This window comes from Eschrichtius robustus, chromosome 16 (assembly GCF_028021215.1).
Source record: "Eschrichtius robustus isolate mEscRob2 chromosome 16, mEscRob2.pri, whole genome shotgun sequence".
Taxonomy (NCBI): domain Eukaryota; kingdom Metazoa; phylum Chordata; class Mammalia; order Artiodactyla; family Eschrichtiidae; genus Eschrichtius; species Eschrichtius robustus.
Window position 1 is genome coordinate 15,931,627 of NC_090839.1, and position 19,187 is coordinate 15,950,813.

Consider the following 19,187-nt stretch of genomic DNA (forward strand, 5'->3'; position numbering starts at 1 on the left):
AATTAAGAGCTGACTATATAGGTAGGGGTGTGTGTGTGTGTGTGTGTGTGTGTGTGTGTGTGTGTGTGTGTCTGAGAGAAAGAGAGAGAGACTATACTGACTTGGAGAAAAGTCTGTGAATGTTCACATCAGTTGTTGACATGGGTTACCTTGAGCCAGAAGGTGTGGAGTAAGTTGGAAAGATTAATGGAGGATGGGAAAAGAGAAGGAAAAGAATAGGTAAGAAAAAAAATCACATTAAAAAAGGGCGTAGGAAATTCCCTGGCAGTCCAGTGGTTAGGACTCAGCGCTTTCACTGCTGAGGGAACAGGTTCGATCCCTGATCAGGGAACTAAGATCCTGCAAGCTGTGCGGCGTGGCCAAAAATAAATTAAAAAATAAATTAATTTTAAAAAAAGGATGTCCATGATTAAAAGTATTATTATTATTATTTTATATCACAATCAATATGACTTTACTCCAGGAATATAAAATTGGTTTAACATTAGAAAATGAACTCATATAATTTACCACTTTAACAGAATAAGGAGAACAACCATCTCAGTAGATGCAAAGAAAGCATTTGATAATATTCAACATAAGTTTATGATTTAAAAAAAAACCTTAAGAAATTAGGAGTAGAAGAAAACTTCCTTCATATGGTAAAGATTTTCTACAAAGAACATATAGCATATTTAATGGGAAAATATTGAAAGTATTTCCATTGAGGTCAAGAAAGAAACAGATTCCCAGTATGTCTATTTCTATTTATTATTGTGTTTGAGATCCTGGCCAGTGCAAACATAAAAGATTTGAAAGGAAGAAATTTACACACATGAGGGAAAAAAAAACCCAAATCTACCAATAAGCTATTAGAATTAAAAGTAAATTTAGCGGGACTTCCCTGGTGGCACAGTGGTTAAGAATCCACCTGCCAATGCAGGGGACGTGGGTTCGATCCCTGGTCCAGGGAGATCCCACATGCTGCAGAGCGACTAAGCCCATGCGCCACAATTACTGAAGCCCATGTGCCACAACTACTGAGCCTATGCTCTAGAGCCCGCGAGCCACAACTACTGAGCCCGCCAGTGCCACAACTACTGAAGCCTGAGCCCCTAAAGCCCGTGCTCCACAACAAGAGAAGCCACTGCAATGAGAAGCCCCTGCACTGCAATGAAGAGTAACCCCCGCTCACCGCAACTAGAGAAAGCCGGCGCACAGCAACAAAGACCCAACGCAGCTAAAAATAAATAAATTTATTTTAAAAAAAAATCCATGGACTAAATACTCAGCCATTAAGAAGTATGAAATTTTAAAAGAAGTAAATTTAGCAATCACCATATCAAAGTCAATATACAAAAGTCAATTGAATTTTTATTTACCATAAAAATTTAACATAAAACTTTGTTTAATAACATCAAAAAGAAAAAAGTACCATTTACTTGTATCACAAAACCCAAATAGCTAGGAGTAAATTTAAAGAAATATGTGCAAGACCTGTAAATTGAAAAACTTAAAACGTCACTGGGAGAAATGAAATCTCTAAATAAATAGATATTTCTTGTTCATGGGTCAGAAAACTCAATATTGTAAAGATGTCAATTCCCTCCAAATGGGTCTATAGATTCAGTGCAATTTTTTTCTTTGAAAAAGTAAGGAATATTTATTATTTGATTTCTGTAACATTTCTTCTGTTGCCTGTGAGTGTAAAGACATGCCTGAAAGATGCCCACTAAAATATTAACAGTAGCTATATACCGTGATAAGATTTTAGGGGATTTTACTTTCTTCCTTATAATTTTATATATTTAAAAATATTATAGAGTGTGTTTAAATTTAAAAAAAAAACCAAAAAAACTATTGCAAGCCAAATGGGAAAAGCAATGACAAAAGCTTAGACTTTAGTATCAGATAGGATTCAAATTCCAACTCCTCCATTCCCTAGCTGTGTGACTCAGAGCAAATTGCTTAACCTCTCTGCACCTCAGTTTCTTCCTCTTTAAAAGCAGGGGTTGAGTGGACAGCTCTTGTTTTTGCCTGCCCAGCACCTTTCCCCTTGATCTCCCTTTGGGAATCATCCCACCTAACTCCTACCACAATCCATTCGATTTGTGCAAGAGTGGCGAGCTCAGGTACCCACAGGATTTGGTTTGGTGATGTAAATGAGGGAAGTGGGCCAGGTGTGAGGAAGGAACATGGATAAAAGAAATATTTTACTTTCTTCTTTAATTCACTGTAAAAAACAAACAAACAAACAAACAAAACCAGTATTGCAAGATTTATGACAAACGGCTCTGATATGAGGCTTCAATGCTGAGACAATAGGGCATGGTGGGGACTGTGGAGAAATGGAGAAACCATACTCTATCCAAAGGGGACCCCTATCACAAGGGTGAAGAAGTGCACCCATGTTGCTGGAGTTCCAATTTGTCAAGAGAAGCCAGAAATCTGGATTTTAATGTGAAATCTCTCAATGTTTAATTTTTGGCAATGAATGCAAAAAAATTTTTAAGTGTGATGTTGGCCCAAAGGGTGCAGGCCAAATAAAGCATGATTCTGTCTGAGTGCCAGATCTGAGCCTGAGGGTCCGTTGTATGATTTCTGGTCCAGTGTGAGAGACAGATGGGTGGATGGGTAGTTTTGACACAGCTTGGTAAGTGTAAAGATGGAAACACATGATGTAATGGGGCAGAGAAGAGGAGCAGGGGTGGGAGAAGGGGTCTTTGAGGAGGAGATGGCACCCCATCTGAGTCCTACATGAAGGCTCAGCAGACCAAGAAACTGGGGTTGGGCAGTCCAGGCAGAGGTAACAGTCCAGGGGAGTTCCATGCTAGGGAACCTAGCAGATTGGCAAAGCTCAGGTGTCAGATGGGGGTGGGGAGCAGGGGGAGACAAGGCTGGGGAGGTGGGCGGGGCCCGATGGAGAGTGGCCTTGACCATATCATGTGTCTGTTCAACCATTTCTTAATTTTTCCACATTGTAATTTCTGCTGTTTTTGATAGAAAACCAGAGGTTGTTTCCATGCCCCCAAACCAACCATTTCCTGTGATGAAAAGAAGCCCTTTCGGCTGTCAAAGTTGGCAAAACTCCTCTTTCTCCTCCCCCCACCCCACCGCTCTGGCTCACCCTCATGTGTGTTTCACTCTCACCCCTGGAGTATCCAAGAAAATAAATACTTTTGACCTTTGTCAGAACACCTTGGACTGGCCAGTATAAAAAGAAACAATTTGCACAGGAGGAAATGTTTCAATTCCTCCCAAATGGCCCTCTTTTCTCTAATGTCCAAAGCCAAATGCAGTTATGATGCTGAGACCACAGGGGTAGTCTGCAGGACCCTGGGCTGCAGGTCATGAGTCCATTCTCATCCTGGTCCCACAGCCTGACTCCTCCAATAAGACCGGGCCACACATGCCCAACAGGAACATAAGCAGGTATGTTGGATGGTTTCCCAGAACCTCCTCCATCAGGGCTCAGGGCCCAAATCTCTTGCACACAGAGCCAGTGTGGCCCTGATGTCAGTGATGGTGTCTCCCCTCTAGCCAGCACGTGCCAAGCTCTCACCATACATGAGCTCATATAATCCCATAAAAGTCTCATCCCACTTTACAGGAAAGGAAGTTGAAGTCCAGGGAAGCTAAGTGATGGCGACTTGCCCCGTGCAGTGAAGCTTGAAAGTCTGACCTCAAAGACTATGCTATTTGAAATGAAATGTAGTTCATTGTGATGATTCGTTCTGTGTGTCAACCTGACTAGGCTAAGGGATGCCCAGATAGCTGGCAAAACATGATTTCTGGGTGTGTCTGTGAGGGTGTCTCTGGAAAAGATTAGCATTTGGTTCAATAGACTATGTAAAAATGGCCGTCCCCTGTGTGGATAAGCATCCTCCAATCCATTGAGAGCTCGATTCGAATAAAAAGGTGGAGGAAGGGTGAATTTGCTCTCTCTCCAGAGCTGGGACCTCCATCTTCTCCTGCCCTTGGACCTTGGAACTCCTGGTTCTCAGGTCTTTAGACTCAGACCAGATCTTTGATGTATACACATCTGTATCTATATCCATATCTATCAATACACATATATCTCCTGCTGGTTCTGTTTCTCTGGATAGCCCGAATACATTCATATACATGATAACATATTAAACAGCACAGGAAAGTTTACCATGAAAAGCAAACTCTCACCCCCAACTCCCTTGAGGCAACCTCTTTTAATCATTTTAATTTTCTGGTGATTACCTCCTTAATTATAAACAATAGCTAGATAATATTTACTGTCTGTAAAGTGTGCTTATAATCTCTGCTTTCTCCAACTGCTTGATATTTATATACTTATTTGTCGTTCTCATTTCTCTTCATAAATTCAATAAACATAACCTCTATCTTATTTTATCCCATGGACCATATCTTCTGACACTCCACTTTCTAAGATGAAGGTATGAGCAGTGTTTCTTTTCTCTCGCTGTTTCTATTTTCCACATTTTGTCAGCCTCACTTTTGTTTTTAAAGCGTCATTTTACTTACTGTGGTAGAGACTTCCAGAGTTCCCCTCTATCGGGGTCTCTCCTTCCAGACACATGGAGGATTATGTTTCCCCACCCCTTTGAGTTGGTATAACCACGTGACTAATTCTGGCCAATGGGTTGGGGGAGGAAGTGACCTTTGCTACTTCTAGGCTTGGAGCATTTAATGACTGGTGTGAGCTCCTCCTTCCCCCAACCTCCAGATGCAGATACCATGTTCTCCCACCTGCTGCCACACCTGGCAACATTCCATATGGAAAAGCCTCTGTCAGCAACCCCCAACCCCAGCAATGTACAATCAACATGTAATATGAGGGAGACATAAATCTTTGTTGTTCTAAGCCTCTGAGTGTTTGGGGGTTATTTGTCACTGCAACTTAAACATGCACATCCTAACTGATGTAGTTAACATTATATTCTGTCCTCCAACTATTACAATCAAGACTTTAATGTTTTGTCCATTCTTTAAATGAACAGATTACAAAAAAGATAAACTATTTCTGTCCTGGCAAGTCTGAAAATGTCTTTATTTGCCCTCACACTTGATTATGTTTGCCTGGGAATAGAATTCTAGGTTAAAAATCTCTTTTAGAATTTTCAAGATACTGCACTATTGGCATCTGGCTTTTGAATTTTGGTGAGAAATCTGATACTGGTCTGAGTCTTTTTCCCTCACAGACGATTTTTTTTTTTTTTTTTTTTTTTTTTTTGGCCGTGCTGCGCAGCTTGCAGGATCTCAGTTCCCCTACCAGGAATTGAAACCGGGCCACGGCAGTGAAAGTGCTGAATCCTAACCACTAGACCACCAGGGAACTCCCTAAATGAATATTTTTTAAATCCAGGGAAAACTTAGAATCTTTAAACTGTATCGCATCAGACACAGTTTAATATTTTTCTCATATTTTCTCTCTCTTGGTCTTTTCCATCTCTGTCTTTTTGTTCTACGTTGGGAGGACTTTCTTCAACTTTAAATTTCAGCCATCTATTAAAGTTTACATTTTAGCAATAGTGTATGTTTGAGAAATTTTAACAATATTTATATCAGTATAACAAACAGAAAAAAATCATGAATCCTAAGTGTACAAACGGATGAATTATCACAAAGTTAACACACGTGGATAAGGACACCCTAGTCAAGAAGTCGATTATTACCAACAAGTCGTTGTCCCCTTGTGCTCCTTCCCAATCACTACCCACCCCTTCTCTCCAAAGGTTTCCCATTCTACTGTTCTAACCCTGTCAATTGGTTCCTCCTGTTTTTTGAAACAAATAAGTGGAATCATACAAGTCATTTATCCTCTTGAAGCTCCAGTTTCCTCAGCTGTAAATTGGGAGTAAAAATATAACTAAAAGAACATGGTAGATTATAGGTGCTTAAGACATGTTTGTTTAATCTGTGTAGCTCACTGTACCTTAAATCACTTGCACAAGTGGTGGATTTCCAGCATAAAAAGAGGTTATATCATCAATGAACCAGAAAACCTGTAGTCCTAGGATCTGATATGGGCAGAGTAGGAGGTGAAAAGCCACTAAGTAGGAAAGGAACATTTTCTTTTGACATGAATGAGAATTCCTCTTGATCCACATCCTTACCAGCATTTGGTGTTGTCTGTGTTTTGGAGTTTGGCTGTTCTAAGAGGTGTGTAGTTTTAATTTGCATTTCCCTGATGACATGTGATGTGGAACATATTTTCCTATGCATGTTTGCTGTCGATTTGTCTTCTTTGGTGAGGTGTCTGTTAAGATCTTTGACTCACTTTTTTTAAAGCTTTTTAAAAAAAATTTATTTATTTAATTTATTTTTGGCTGCGTTGGGTCTTTGTTGCTGCGTGCAGGCTTTCTCTAGTTGTGTCGAGCGGGGGCTACTCTTCGTTGCGGCGTGCAGGCTTCTCATTGCAGTGGCTTCTCTTGTTGTGGAGCACAGGCTCTAGGCGCACAGGTTTCAGTAGTTGCGGCGCACAGGCTCAGTAGTTGTGGCTCACGGGCTCTAGAGCACAGACTAAGTAGTTGTGGCACACGGGCTTAGTTGCTCCGTGGCATGTGGGATCTTCCCAGACCAGGGCTCGAACCCATGTCCCCTGCATTGGCAGGTGAATTTTAACCGCTGTGCCACCAGGGAAGCCCATTGACTCACTTTTTAATTGGATTGTTTGTGTTCTTATTGTTGAGTTTTTGTATATTTTGGATAACAGTCCTTTATCAGATGTGTCGTTTGCAAATATTTTCTCCCAGTCTGTAACTTGTCTTCTCATTATCCTCACATTGTCTTTTGCAGAGTAGAAGTTTTTAATTTTAATGAAGTCCAGTTTATTATTTCCTTCGAGGATCGTGACTTTGGTGTTATATCTAAAAAGTTATTAGCATACCCAAGGTTTGCTCCTATTATCTTGTAAGACAGTGGTCCCCAGCCTTTTTGGCACCAGGGACCGGTTTTGTGGAAGACAATTTTTCCACAGATGGTGGAGGGGAGGATGGTTCAGGCGGTAATGAGAGCGAGCGATGGGGAGCGATGGGGAGCGGTGGGGAGCGGCAGATGAAGCTTTGCTCCTTCGCAGCCACTCACCTCCTGCTGTGCGGCCCGGTTCCTAACAGGCCGCGGACCCGTTGGGGATCTCTGTTGTAGGAGTTTGGTGCATGTGTGGTTTTAATCTAACCTGTGGCTTTTGCCCCCATCCAACTGGTTTCCAGTAATGCCCTTGGCTCATTGTCTTCTTTTTTTTTTTTTAATATTTATTTATTTGGCTGCGCTGGGTCTTAGTTGCAGCATGCGGAATCTTTTAGTTGCAGCATGTGGGATCTAGTTCCCCGAGCAGGGATGGAACCCGGGCCCCCTGTATTGGGAGCTTGGAGTCTTAGCCGCTGGACTACCAGGGAAATCCCTCATTGTCTTCTTACAGTCATGGCAATGTTAACATTCTATAACCTTCTCTTCTTTATCTTGCTAAGAAGGCAGTTTCAGCCCAGCATTTAAAATCTCCAGGTACTTGTGTTCTCCGATTACTTCCCCTTGCTTTACAAGTCTTCTTATCAGATTCAATTGAGACTTACACTTCCATAACCAAGATTTGTTTGATTCTACACAGGCTTAGGAGCTGATGTCTTCTCTCAGAGGTGGAATTACATTTACCAAGCTCATGGGACTGATGTGGAAAATGGGAATGTCAATGTATTCGCTGATAACAAGAAATAGAATTAAGCATACTGAAATTTTCTCATCAGCCTAACCAGCACATTCTTTCCTGAAGGCAGATCTAAGTGAAAAGTAAAATTATGTAAAATAAAGGAAAAGAAGATGACTTGGTGAGCATTTGACAGTTCAGCCCTATTGACTGAGAGCCTGTTACATGTCAAGCATCGTGCTGGACACAAGGCTGGACCCCAGGTGGAGAACAGCCAATAAGAGAGATGGGGCTCTGTGTTCACAGATCCTAGGCTACACAAAGAAGTTAATGAAACTTCTAGGTTAAAAAAAAGGAAAAAAACCAAAAAACTGCGCAACATAGCCTCTGCTTCCTCTCTGAAACTACTAAAATAACAGTACAGGGATTTTTCTTTAAAAAATACAATGCCCTGGGTGGCAGGGGGGAGGGATATACTGGGAGCTTGGGATTGACATATACACACTACTATATATAAAATAGATGACTAATAAGAACCTACTGTATAGCACAGGAAACTCTACTCAATACTCTGTAATGACCTGTATGGGAAAAGAATCTAAAAAACAGTGGATATATGTACATGTATAACTGATTCACTATGCCGTAGACCAGAAACAAACATAATGTTGTAAATCAACTACACTCCAATAAAAATTAATTAAAATTAAAAAAATACAGTGCCCTAAGACAAAGGTCAGCAAGCTATGGTCCATGAACCAAATCTAGCCTGCTCCCTGTTTATGTACAGCTCATAAGTGAAGAATAGCTTTGCGTTCTCGAATGGTTGGGAAAAAATAAAAAGCAGAATAATATTTTATGACACATGAAAATGTTAGGAAATTCAGATTCCAGTGTTCATAAATAAAGTTTTGTTGGAGCTTAGCCATGTGTTCCAATGCATGTTCCACGTATTGTTAATGGCTTCTTTCATGCTACATTGACATAGTTGAGTAGTTGCAATGGAGACCATATGGTGTGCAAAGCCAAAAATACTTACTATGTGGCCCTTTACAGAAAAGATTTGCCATCCCTTGCTCTAGAGCAGCTCTATTCCACAGAACTTTCCACAGTGACAAGGAACATCATGCACTGTCCAATATAGTTGCCAGCCACTAGCTCCATGTGGCTATTGAGCGCTTGAAATGTGGTTAGTGCGATTAAGGAATTGAAAGTTTGTTTTATTTTATTTTAATTAATTTAGATTTAAATAGCTGCAGGAGACCAGAGTCTGCTGTGTTGGATAGTGCAGCTGTAGAGAGTAACAGAAGCGGATCTGGATTAGGAAACACCAGGCACAGTGGATGATGGGACATCATCCTGAAAGCGGAGGGATGAAGTGAAAGTTTATATATGGAAGACTGAGATGCTGTGCCCAACCTCCTTCCCTCAGGCTTCTTTCCCAACCTAGCTTCCACATTGCTGGCATGGAGGATTGTACTCTCTTAAAGAGATGCTATAAGAGTCTTCTCTGGAGAATTTGACCAGCTCAGGAGGAAAACCCTAAGGATGCTGGCAATGGGAGCTCCCTAATGGACAGTCACACCAAAGCTCATAGTTAATAATTAGGCCTCCTCACGTGTATACAGAACCCAATCAATTTCAGTCTAGGTCCCACCCTTCAATGTGAGCAGACAGCCAAGGATCATCACACGTTGGAGGAAAGATGCAAAGAACAAAGAGATCAAACAGACAGACTTAAGCAAAGACCTGTGGGAGAACATAATTTGTTAAATTTGGAGATCCATGAAGTTGGATGAGAAAAATGGTCTTTATCTTTAAGTTCAACTTAAATTCACCATTTCCTTCACTTACGAACATAAGCAACAAACCAGAGTAGTATTAGCAGTTCCCGTGGCTTCACCAATAGAAAACAGGTATTTTCTTATCACAATGGTCTTACCAAAGGCACCTCAAAATATTATTTCTGCTCATCATGACTTTGAAATTATGCTAGGTATTAGACACACTGTTAAATCTGCTAATATAGAAGCACATATGTTACTATATGACAGATTTGGTTTTAAAATATTTTGATAACTGCATTTTGATATAAATGATTCCCTCTGTAATCTTCTGTATGGCAGTTTATTCATTGAAAAATATTAGGCTGAGAAGAGGTCCATGGGCTTCACCAGACTGCAAAGGGGTCTGTGGCACAAGAAGAGTTAAGAATCCCTGTGTTCATGTTCTCTTTAGAGCTACAAGTGGATGGGGAATGGAGGTAATAACCATCAAGTACTATGTGCCAGATTTTAATCCTCATCATTCTAAGAGTAGATATTATTATTATTATTATATTGATAGCTTTCATTAGTACTTGGAAATGCTCATTTTGTCATTTCTATGGGATGTTTGGAGGGAGGAGAGATGAACAGATGTGCTTAATCAGCCCTCTTGACCCAAAAGTTCAGTTTTCTTTTTTTTTTTTTCCAAAAGATTCTTTTATTAAAACTGGGTGACATCGATAAGGGGGCAGTACAAAAAAAATTTTGGTCCATGAAGAAAACATAATAATTCAGTTAATAAAAACATATATACACTACCAAACGTAAAACAGATAGCTAGTGGGAAGCAACCGCATAGCACAGGGAGATCAGCTCTGTGCTTTGTAACCACCTAGAGGGGTGGGATAGGGAGGGTGGGAGGGAGGGAGATGCAAGAGGGAAGACATATGGGGATATATGTATATGTATAGCTGATTCACTTTGTTATACAGCAGAAACTAACACACCTTTGTAAAGCAATTATACTCCAATAAAGATGTTTAAAAAAAAAACAAAACAGTTATCTTCAGGGACACTGTGTAGGAGTGCAGAGCCTCCTTCTCATGGTTCCAGCCCCAGGGACAGAGGTTGTCCAGTGTCACTGTGGGGAGAACCTTTCAAGGGAGGAGTGGGATAAGGACATAAAGGGGAAGACGGGGAGAAAGTTCTGCTGTCCCCAGTGTGGAACAGGCAGAGATACGGGGCTGGAGGATGTGCTCGCAGAAGCCTGAGGAGGGGGTGGGGAAGCAGGGGCTTTGTCAGTTCTGTGGGTTTAGAGCCCATGCTGAACGGGATTCCCCCTCTGTGCCCAGCTGTCTCCCACCCTGCTGTGTTGAGTCTGCGAGCCTGGGCTATGCTAACTCTGGGGTGATACAACCTGGAAGAAGAATTTGAGGCTCTCCTGGAAAGATGCAAAACCATCTCAGTTGCAAGGGGCCAAGATCACAAGGTCCTGCTGCTACCTGAGGGGTCTGAAGCTTTGAGGCCAGGGGCTGGGGAGTCACACTCCTGTGAGGCAGGGAGAGGGAAGAGTCACAAGCCCAGCTCAGAGCTATTCTCCAGCCCTATAGCCGCTTTCACTCCTCAGTGCCCTGGAAGTCACCAGTGGGTGTCAACTGGGCAAACAAGGGACAGGAAGACAGGGATGGCCCAGGGCTTTTACCCATTTGATTTCAGGCCTGTTTCTCCGTGAAAGGATGGGGGAGGCAGGGTGGAATGAATGGATGAGTCATACCTCCAAGCAACAGCAGGAAGGAACAGCCTCCGCTGGCAATGACAGTACCCTAGGTGAGGGCCCTTGGGGCTCTGACAGGGAAAGGCAAGATTCCCCCACTCAGATGCCCTGGGTTAGGACAGGTAGGAGGGAATCCTAAAAAGCAGCGACAGGGAGTGTGGTGAGAGGGACCAATACTAAAAGAACAAACTCCAATACTGATGTGGACCCCCTACGAGGGAGTGAGTGAAGCACTGAGACAGCAGGCCAATCCAGAGGGCTGCAGACTGACCTGGGGCTCAGTGGAGCCAAGAACCAGGATTCCTTTAGTGCTAGAGGGCAACGAGTGAAGGGAGAGTTTGCTCCAAACCTGTGGAGGGAAGGAAGGAACCTGGATTCTGTTATCAGGAAAGCCAAGATCAACTAGCTTATAGAGGGCTCCCAGGCTTGAGTCTTGGAGACGGGGTTAAAGCTCCCAACTCCTGGGTCTCTGAAGGGCAGGATCAGTGCAGCCGGTCCCCTTGAAGACCACTTGGCCTTAGGCCCAATCCATTCAGTGCACTGATTACCACTACAGGTTCTCTCTCTAATCCTATCTAGAGGTCCTATGCAGACCAGGGGAGGGTACAGGCACATGGGAACTTTGTGGGGCAAAGGGAAGCTGCGGGTAGGAAGGGATGGAGTGGGAGAAGAGGGTAACAGGTATCATGTGAGACCCTTTTCATTCTGGTGTTGTCCTAGAGCCAACAGCATCCCCTGGAAGGCCCCAAGCAAGACCAAGGCAGGTGCTATGAGGCAGGCAGCACAGGACCCAAATAAAGAAATCGGTGCAGCCAGATCAGGGCTGTGGGAGAAGCCCTATGTATTTCGGATTCCCAGGACTTGCTCTAATTCCTGTCGTCTCTGCTGCGCCTTGGAGTAGAAGTATCGGCACATGGCCTCCTGTGCCCAAGGCTGGAAGTAGAACTCAGCTCGGTGCTCTTCCTCCGGGTTACCCACCACCTTGGTCATGGTCTTGAGGTCCCGGCGCTGGGACTGAAGCCAGTCACTGATGAAACCCTGAGGGTCTCTGGCAAAGCTCAGCATGAACTCTCGCTGGGTCTTCAGCTGATTGATAGTTTCTATTGTCTCATGGATCTTGTTGTCTAGAGTAGCAATCTCCTGCTGGCTGGCAGTAGACAGCAGAAAAGAATTCATCTGGGTCTTCAAAGTGTCATCCACTTCCACATCAATGTCATAACAAGCTGTCTTTTTCTGATCATTCGGGTCAACACTAATGATATGATTAATGATGATGGGCTCTGGTGGCATAAGCAAGGCATGGAGCCGTTGGGGGAATCTCTGAAAAACTTCATACGTTGAGACTCAAAGATCTGCTGGAGGTACTTGTCACAGATGACAAACTCCCGCTCAGGTGGGTCCTGGAGCTTATGCGTCTTAATATATTGCCACAGTGCTTGAATGATCACTGGACGGGCCTGGGTGTGGATGCCCAGCAGGCGAGCCAGGGGAGGGTCTAATTTAAACTGAGGAGGCTGGTAATCCAGCATCAGCAGGACAGTACACCATACATTGACATCTCCTGGCCACTTCACTTCGAAGCCATCTGTCTCCTGGGTAGTGGCGGTCCTGTACCATTCTACCAGATGGTTGTCTGGCCCATACAGGTCCTTGTCCAGTTCGAGCACCAAGGACTTAAAAAAAGAAGAGAACTTCCTCTTTTGTTTGGTGGCATCATATTTGGACAAGGCTGACTTGATGGGACGTTTCGAGGCCTCCTGGATATCTAGCCATTTCCTCATGATAGTCTGGTCCAGTTTCCTTTCAAAAGCCAAGAGACCCATATAGGCCTGGGATTCTGGTACCAGTTCACGAATACTTTGAGGTAGAATTTTGTCAGCCATCTTCTTTTTCTTTGCACCGTGGTTCTGATTCTGGACCGCCTGCTGCTGGACCTGCTGGATCTGCTGAGGAACAGGTCTCCTGCAGGACTGGTCCATCCCTGACTGGGCTAGGCCAGGTCGGACTGAAAGGCTCCCCTCATAGCCAGGGGGTCCCATGGAAGGTCCCTGAGGTGTCGTTCGGCTGCCTGGTAGCATACCTGGTCTTGGATAGGCCGCTCCGCGCATCGGGGAGCTCCGCACACCGGGGAGCAGTATAGCCCTTGACCCGGCGCCGGGCCCATTCGCACCGGAGGCCCCGGAGTCCCACCTGGGCCCAGGGCAGCCGCCGCGCCCGCCCCTCCTGAGGCTCCAGCGCTGCCGCTCGGAGCCACAGACTGGAAACCTGCCCCGGCCGTCATCTTTCCCAGAGCCACTGCTGTAGCTGCACAAAGAACCCCAAAAGTTCAGTTTTCTATTGTAAAAATTGTACAAGCAGGGGGACTTCCCTGGTGGTCCAGTGGTTAAGACTCTGCGCTTCCAATGTAGCGGGTGCGGGATTGATCCCTGGTCGGGGAACTAAGATGCCACATGCCGAGTGGTGAGGCCAAAAAAAACCTTGGTACATGCACATCATAAACAAGTTAGAGAAGTACAAAGAGGACAGCAAAAATCACCTCCAACCTCACTACCTGTTTGGTGAACATTGTTTTAGACAGCACTTCATGCAGATATACATAAATATATATACACACCCATACAAACTTACATAAAGATAAATATATGTATTGGTGCAAAGATATACACATAGTTTTAAACAAAAACAGGATCAAACTACACATTTATTATTTTATTTTTATTCTTTTACTAAGTAATACATTGCATTTATCTTCCATAGCAACAATAAGAATTGAGGCAGGTAATTGTCTTCACCATACAGGTAAGGAAGCTGAGACTTGTCCATGATCACACCTGTTGAGAGAGGAAGAAATCTCTTGGTCATCCCAGAACTACTTACTCTTCAAGGACGTCATGTCTGTGAGGGGGTAAACCCTGGAGTTCAGCTGAACTGGGAAGCCTTCACCCTCTCAGCTGCATTTACCTAAAAGCTTGTAACTTATGTAACTGGAAATCTTAGAGATTTCAGGGGATGCTAGCTCCGGTGCAGGTGACCCATATGCTGAGTCCCAACAGAGATCTATTGCTGAAAAACTTCAACTCAACTGTCACACTTTGGAGGCAGGAATCTGGCGCATCCTGGGCTCCTTTCTTTATCTCGGTTCTGATTCTTCTGTGAAACAAATGGGAGCAAGGAGCCAGTTGTCTCCGTAACCCTCAGTGCAGCAACTCACCACTAGGTGTCTCCATGGCACCATGTGCTGTAGTCCGTGGATAGAGAGCCACGCCCACAAAGGTTGATCTCTTCATCCTGTCTGGCTTCCAGGAATGGGAGGAAAATGAGAGACGGTAGACTTCCTGAGCTCGGTGCCAGGGTTTATTTAATCTTCAGGATCCCAAAGCTCAGAATGGCTGCATCAGAGTCACCTAAGGAGCTTGCTGAAAGCAGTGATGCCAAGGTTTTGCTCCCAGAGTAGTGGATATCAACCTTGCCTACACATTAGAATCACCAGGGAAGCTTTTTTTTTTTTAACATCTTTATTGGAGTATAGTTGCTTTATAATGGTGACCAGGGAAGCTTTTAAAAAACAAAATGTTGGAGTGTGTTAGGGACTGAATGTTTGTGTCCTCCCCAAATTCATATGTTGAAATCTTACTCCTCTCTCCCAACATGTGATGGTATTAGGAGGTGAGATCTTTGGGGGGTAATTAGGATTAGATGCAATCATGAGGGTGAAGCTCTCATCAGTGGGATTAGTGCCCTTATGAGTCACGAGAGAGCTTGCTTCCTCTTTCTGCTTTCTGCCATGTGAGGATACAACTGAGAAGCCGAGAAGTCAGCAGTCTGCAACCTGGAAGAGGACTTTCACCAGAACCCGACCACACTGGCACCCTGATCTTGGACTTCCAAGAACGGTGAGGAATAAATTTCTGTTGTTTATAAGCCACCCAGTGTATAGTATTATCTGTTATTAGCACCCCAAACTGCTGCTGAGACAAGGGGCTCCAAGCTCCTCCATAGAAACACTGAGAAAACAAGCAGATACTGTCAGAATCAACTTTGTAAGAACTTTGGAAAACCATCAAGGTTTACAGCAACCAACTGAACGCTGAATCAAAAAAACAAAAAGGCAACTTAAAAATGGCTCAGGGAACTTCCCTGGTGGTGCAGTGGTTAAGAACCCTCCTGCCAATGCAGGGGACATGGGTTTGAGCCCTGGTCTGGGAAGATCCCACATGCCGCGGAGCAACTAAGCCCATGCGCCACAACTACTGAGCCTCCGCTCTAGAGCCTACGAGCCACAACTACTGAGCCCACATGCCACAACTACTGAGCCCACGTGCCTAGAGCCTGTGCTCTGCAAAAAGAGAAGCCACCGCAATGAGAAGCCCGCACACCACAATGAAGAATAGCCCCCACGCAGCAACGAAGACCCAACACAGCCAAAAATAAATTTAAAAAAAATATATATATATATATATATTTTTTTTTTTAAAAAGATGGCTCAGTGCAAGCAGGGAGTATGGGCTAAAGCAGAGCTGCAAACAGCCTCCACAACACAGAGCCCATCTGCAAAGCCTGAGAGGTATGTTTTGTTTTAAGTTCCAGTTGTGCCAAGAAATCTCTGTCAAGGTACTAGTTGAACATGAGCTGAAGGAACAGACTTCAGCGACTACATACGATGTGAAATACAGCCTATGTAAGATAGTTTGGGAAAATCACTAAGCAAATGGATGACTGCAACCTTCATCAATCAAGATCAGCAACCCCTGGGGAAGGGGGAGAATCTAATTTCCAGTTACCACACTACAATATTCAAATGTCCAATCTCAGAAAAAAACAATCACAAAGCATCCAAAGAAACAGGAAAGTATGGTCCAGTCAAAGAAACAAAATTAATTGACAGAACCTATCCCTGAGGATGCCCTGACATTGAACAGGTGAGTCAAAGACTTGAAACCAACTGTCTTAAAAATGCTCAAAGGACTGAAGGAAACCAGGGACAAAGAACTAACAGAACTCAGAAAAACAATGTATGAACAAAATGTGAATATCAATAATCTATCAAAAGAGATACGGGGAATTCCCTTGCGGTCCAGTCATTAGGACTCCATGCTTTCACTGCTGTGGGCCAGGGTTAGATCCCTGGTTGGGGAACTAAGATCCCACAAGCTGCATGGTGTGGCCAAAAGAAAGAGAGAGAGAGATGATAAAAAAGGAACTAAGGGGCTTCCCTGGTGGTGCAGTGGTTGAGAATCTGCCTGCCAATGCAGGGGACACGGGTTCGAGCCCTGGTCTGGGAAGATCCCACATGCCGCAGAGCGGCTGGGCCCATGAGCCACAATTACTGAGCCTGCGCGTCTGGAGCCTGTGCTCCGCAACAAGAGAGGCCGCGATAGTGAGAGGCCCGCGCACCGTGATGAAGAGTGGCCCCCGCTCACCGCAACTAGAGAAAGCCCTCGCACAGAAACGAAGACCCAACACAGCCATAAATAAATAAATAAAAATTAAAAAAAAAAAAAAAAAAGGAACTAAATAGAAATTCTGGAGCTGAGAAGTATAATAACTGAAATAAAGAATCTGATGCCCAGGCCTCACCCCAGTCTAATTACATCAAAATCTCTGGGGTTGGGCCTCCAACATCTGTACCTTCCAAACCTGCCAACGTTGAAAACCATTATCGCAGAGATTCTGTTTTAGGAGGTCCAGGGCTGGAAATCTCAATTGTGGAGGTACATTAGTGTCACCCGAAGAGCTTTAAAAAATACTGATGGCCAGCCTACTCCCCAGAATCTCTGAGAGTAGGCACTGGGTATTGGCATTTTGAACAAACTCCCTTATAATTCTGATGACCACTCAAGGGTAGAAACCATGGAGAATCCCACGGTATCCAACCTTCATCTCTGTGAAAGCTTTTTGTTCAACTGAAATATCATCAAGAACCCCAATATCTAAAATGTAAGTTAGTAACATTTGTTTATCCTAAAGTCCATCCATGAGGCTGTTGAGATTGGCATCGTTCGTGCATGCATGCATTTATTTATATTAATAAAAAATGTATTGAGGGCCCCACTATGTGCCAAGGAGGACAGCAGTGAACAAAACAGACAGCGCCTGCTGTCACCAAGCATTCATTCTAGCACGGAAGCCATAAATAAACAAAAAGTTATATGTGTGTCAAGCAATAAGAGAATTAAAGTGAGACAAGAGGATAGAGGGGGATGAGAGCAGCTATTTTGGATGGAGTGGTCATAGTGACATTTGAGAAGTGGCCTGGAAGAAATGAGGGAGTGACCTTGGTGCTGGAGAATGTCTGGAGAAGTGCTGTCAGTTGAACAGAAATCTATGAAATCTTGGTTTAAGGATGATAGTCACAGCCTCCCATCAGCCAGTTTCTTTCTTTTGTTTTGGGTGCATCTCTTACCTGAGTCTTACTGACGTCTGCTTTCCACCAGACATGTGGATTTCAGGCAAGCCACATCATCCCTAAGAGTCATAATGTCTTCATCTGTAAAATACACATCATAATCATAATCATACCCACCTCACTGTAGGGTTGCTGAGACAGGGAAGCACAGTGCAGTGGTTAACAGCATGGGTACTGCAGCCAAACAGCCTGCGTTTGGAGTCTGGCTATATAACCAGACTATGTATAGCTATATAACCACGGGCAAATTACTTAGTCTCTCTGGGCTTTTGGTTTGTGTGGTGGACACATTAATGACTCCCCCCAACATATCCACATCCTAATCCCAAATGTGTGAATATGCCAAGTTATATGGCAAAAAGGAATTAGGTTGAAGATGGAATTCAGGTTGCTAATCAGCTGGCTTTCAGATAGTGAGAAAAGCCTGTGTTTTCCAGGTGAGCCCAGTTTAATCACAAGGGCCCTTAAAATTGGAAGAGGGAGGCAGAAGAGAAGGTGCTGAGGGATGTGACCACAGAAGAACTGTCAGAATGATGTGATGTGAGAAAGACTTGGCTCATTGATGCTGGCTTTGTAGCTGAAGGAGGCCACAAGCCAAGGAATGCAGGGGGTCCCTAAAAGCTGGAAAAATCAAGGAAATGGGTTTCCCCCTAGACTGACAGAGAGGAATGCAGCCCTGCTGATACCTTGATTTTTAGTAAGGCCTGTGTAGGACTTCTAACCTTCAGAACTGAAAGATAATACATTTGTATTGCTTAAGCCACTAAGTTTGTGGTAATTTGACATAGCAGCAATAGGAAACGAATACACCTTGTCATCTGGAAATCAACAAAATAATGGTATCTGCCTCATAGGTTTGTTGGGAGAGTTACATGAATTCACAGCAGTGCCAACAATAACATAAATTCTTGTGGTCAAAGGAATAATGAATGGCCCACTGAGGATGTCTGCATTCTAATCCCCAGAACCTGTGAATGTTACCTTCCCCCCGACCCTGCACGGAAAGCGGGATCTTAGTTCCCCAACCAGGCATTAAACCAGTGCCCCTGCAGGAGAAGCGTGGAGCCCTAGCCACTGGACCTCCAGGGAAGTCCCTGTGAATGTTACCTTACATGGCAAAAGGGACTTTGCACATGTCAGTAAATTAAGGATCTTGAGATGGGGAGATTAGTCTGGAGTTTCCAGGTGGGCTCAATATAAGCACAAGGGGCTTATAAGCGAAAGAGGGAGGGAAGAGGCTTAGAGTCTGAAAAGGAGATGTGACAATGAAAGCAGAGGGCAGAGAGACAGAGAGATTTGAAGACGCTGTGCTGCTGTGTTTGAAGATGGAGGAAGGCACCACGAGCCCAGGAATGTGGGCAGCCTTTAGAAGCTGGGAAAGGCAAGGAAAGGGATTCTCCCCTGGATTCTCCAAAAGGAGCATATTTTAGGACTTCTAACCTCCAGGACATTAAGAGAATACCTTTGTGTTGTTTCAAGTGTTAAATTTGTGTTAATTTGCTACAACAGTGATAGGAAACTGACACAGTTCTCAATAAATGTTAGCTCTTTCCATGAGGTATGGCCTTTGGTATTCTGTCAGACACGTGGTTAGTGTGCTCAACAAATCCCAACCACCTCCTTGCT

General features: G+C 43.9%; 1 pseudogene; it reads right to left on the reverse strand.

The window, feature by feature from the left end:
* Positions 1-11,843: 11,843 nt before the first annotated feature.
* LOC137749738 (SWI/SNF-related matrix-associated actin-dependent regulator of chromatin subfamily D member 1 pseudogene) lies at positions 11,844-13,436 on the reverse strand (annotated as a pseudogene).
* Between the last annotated feature and the right edge of the window lie 5,751 nt (positions 13,437-19,187).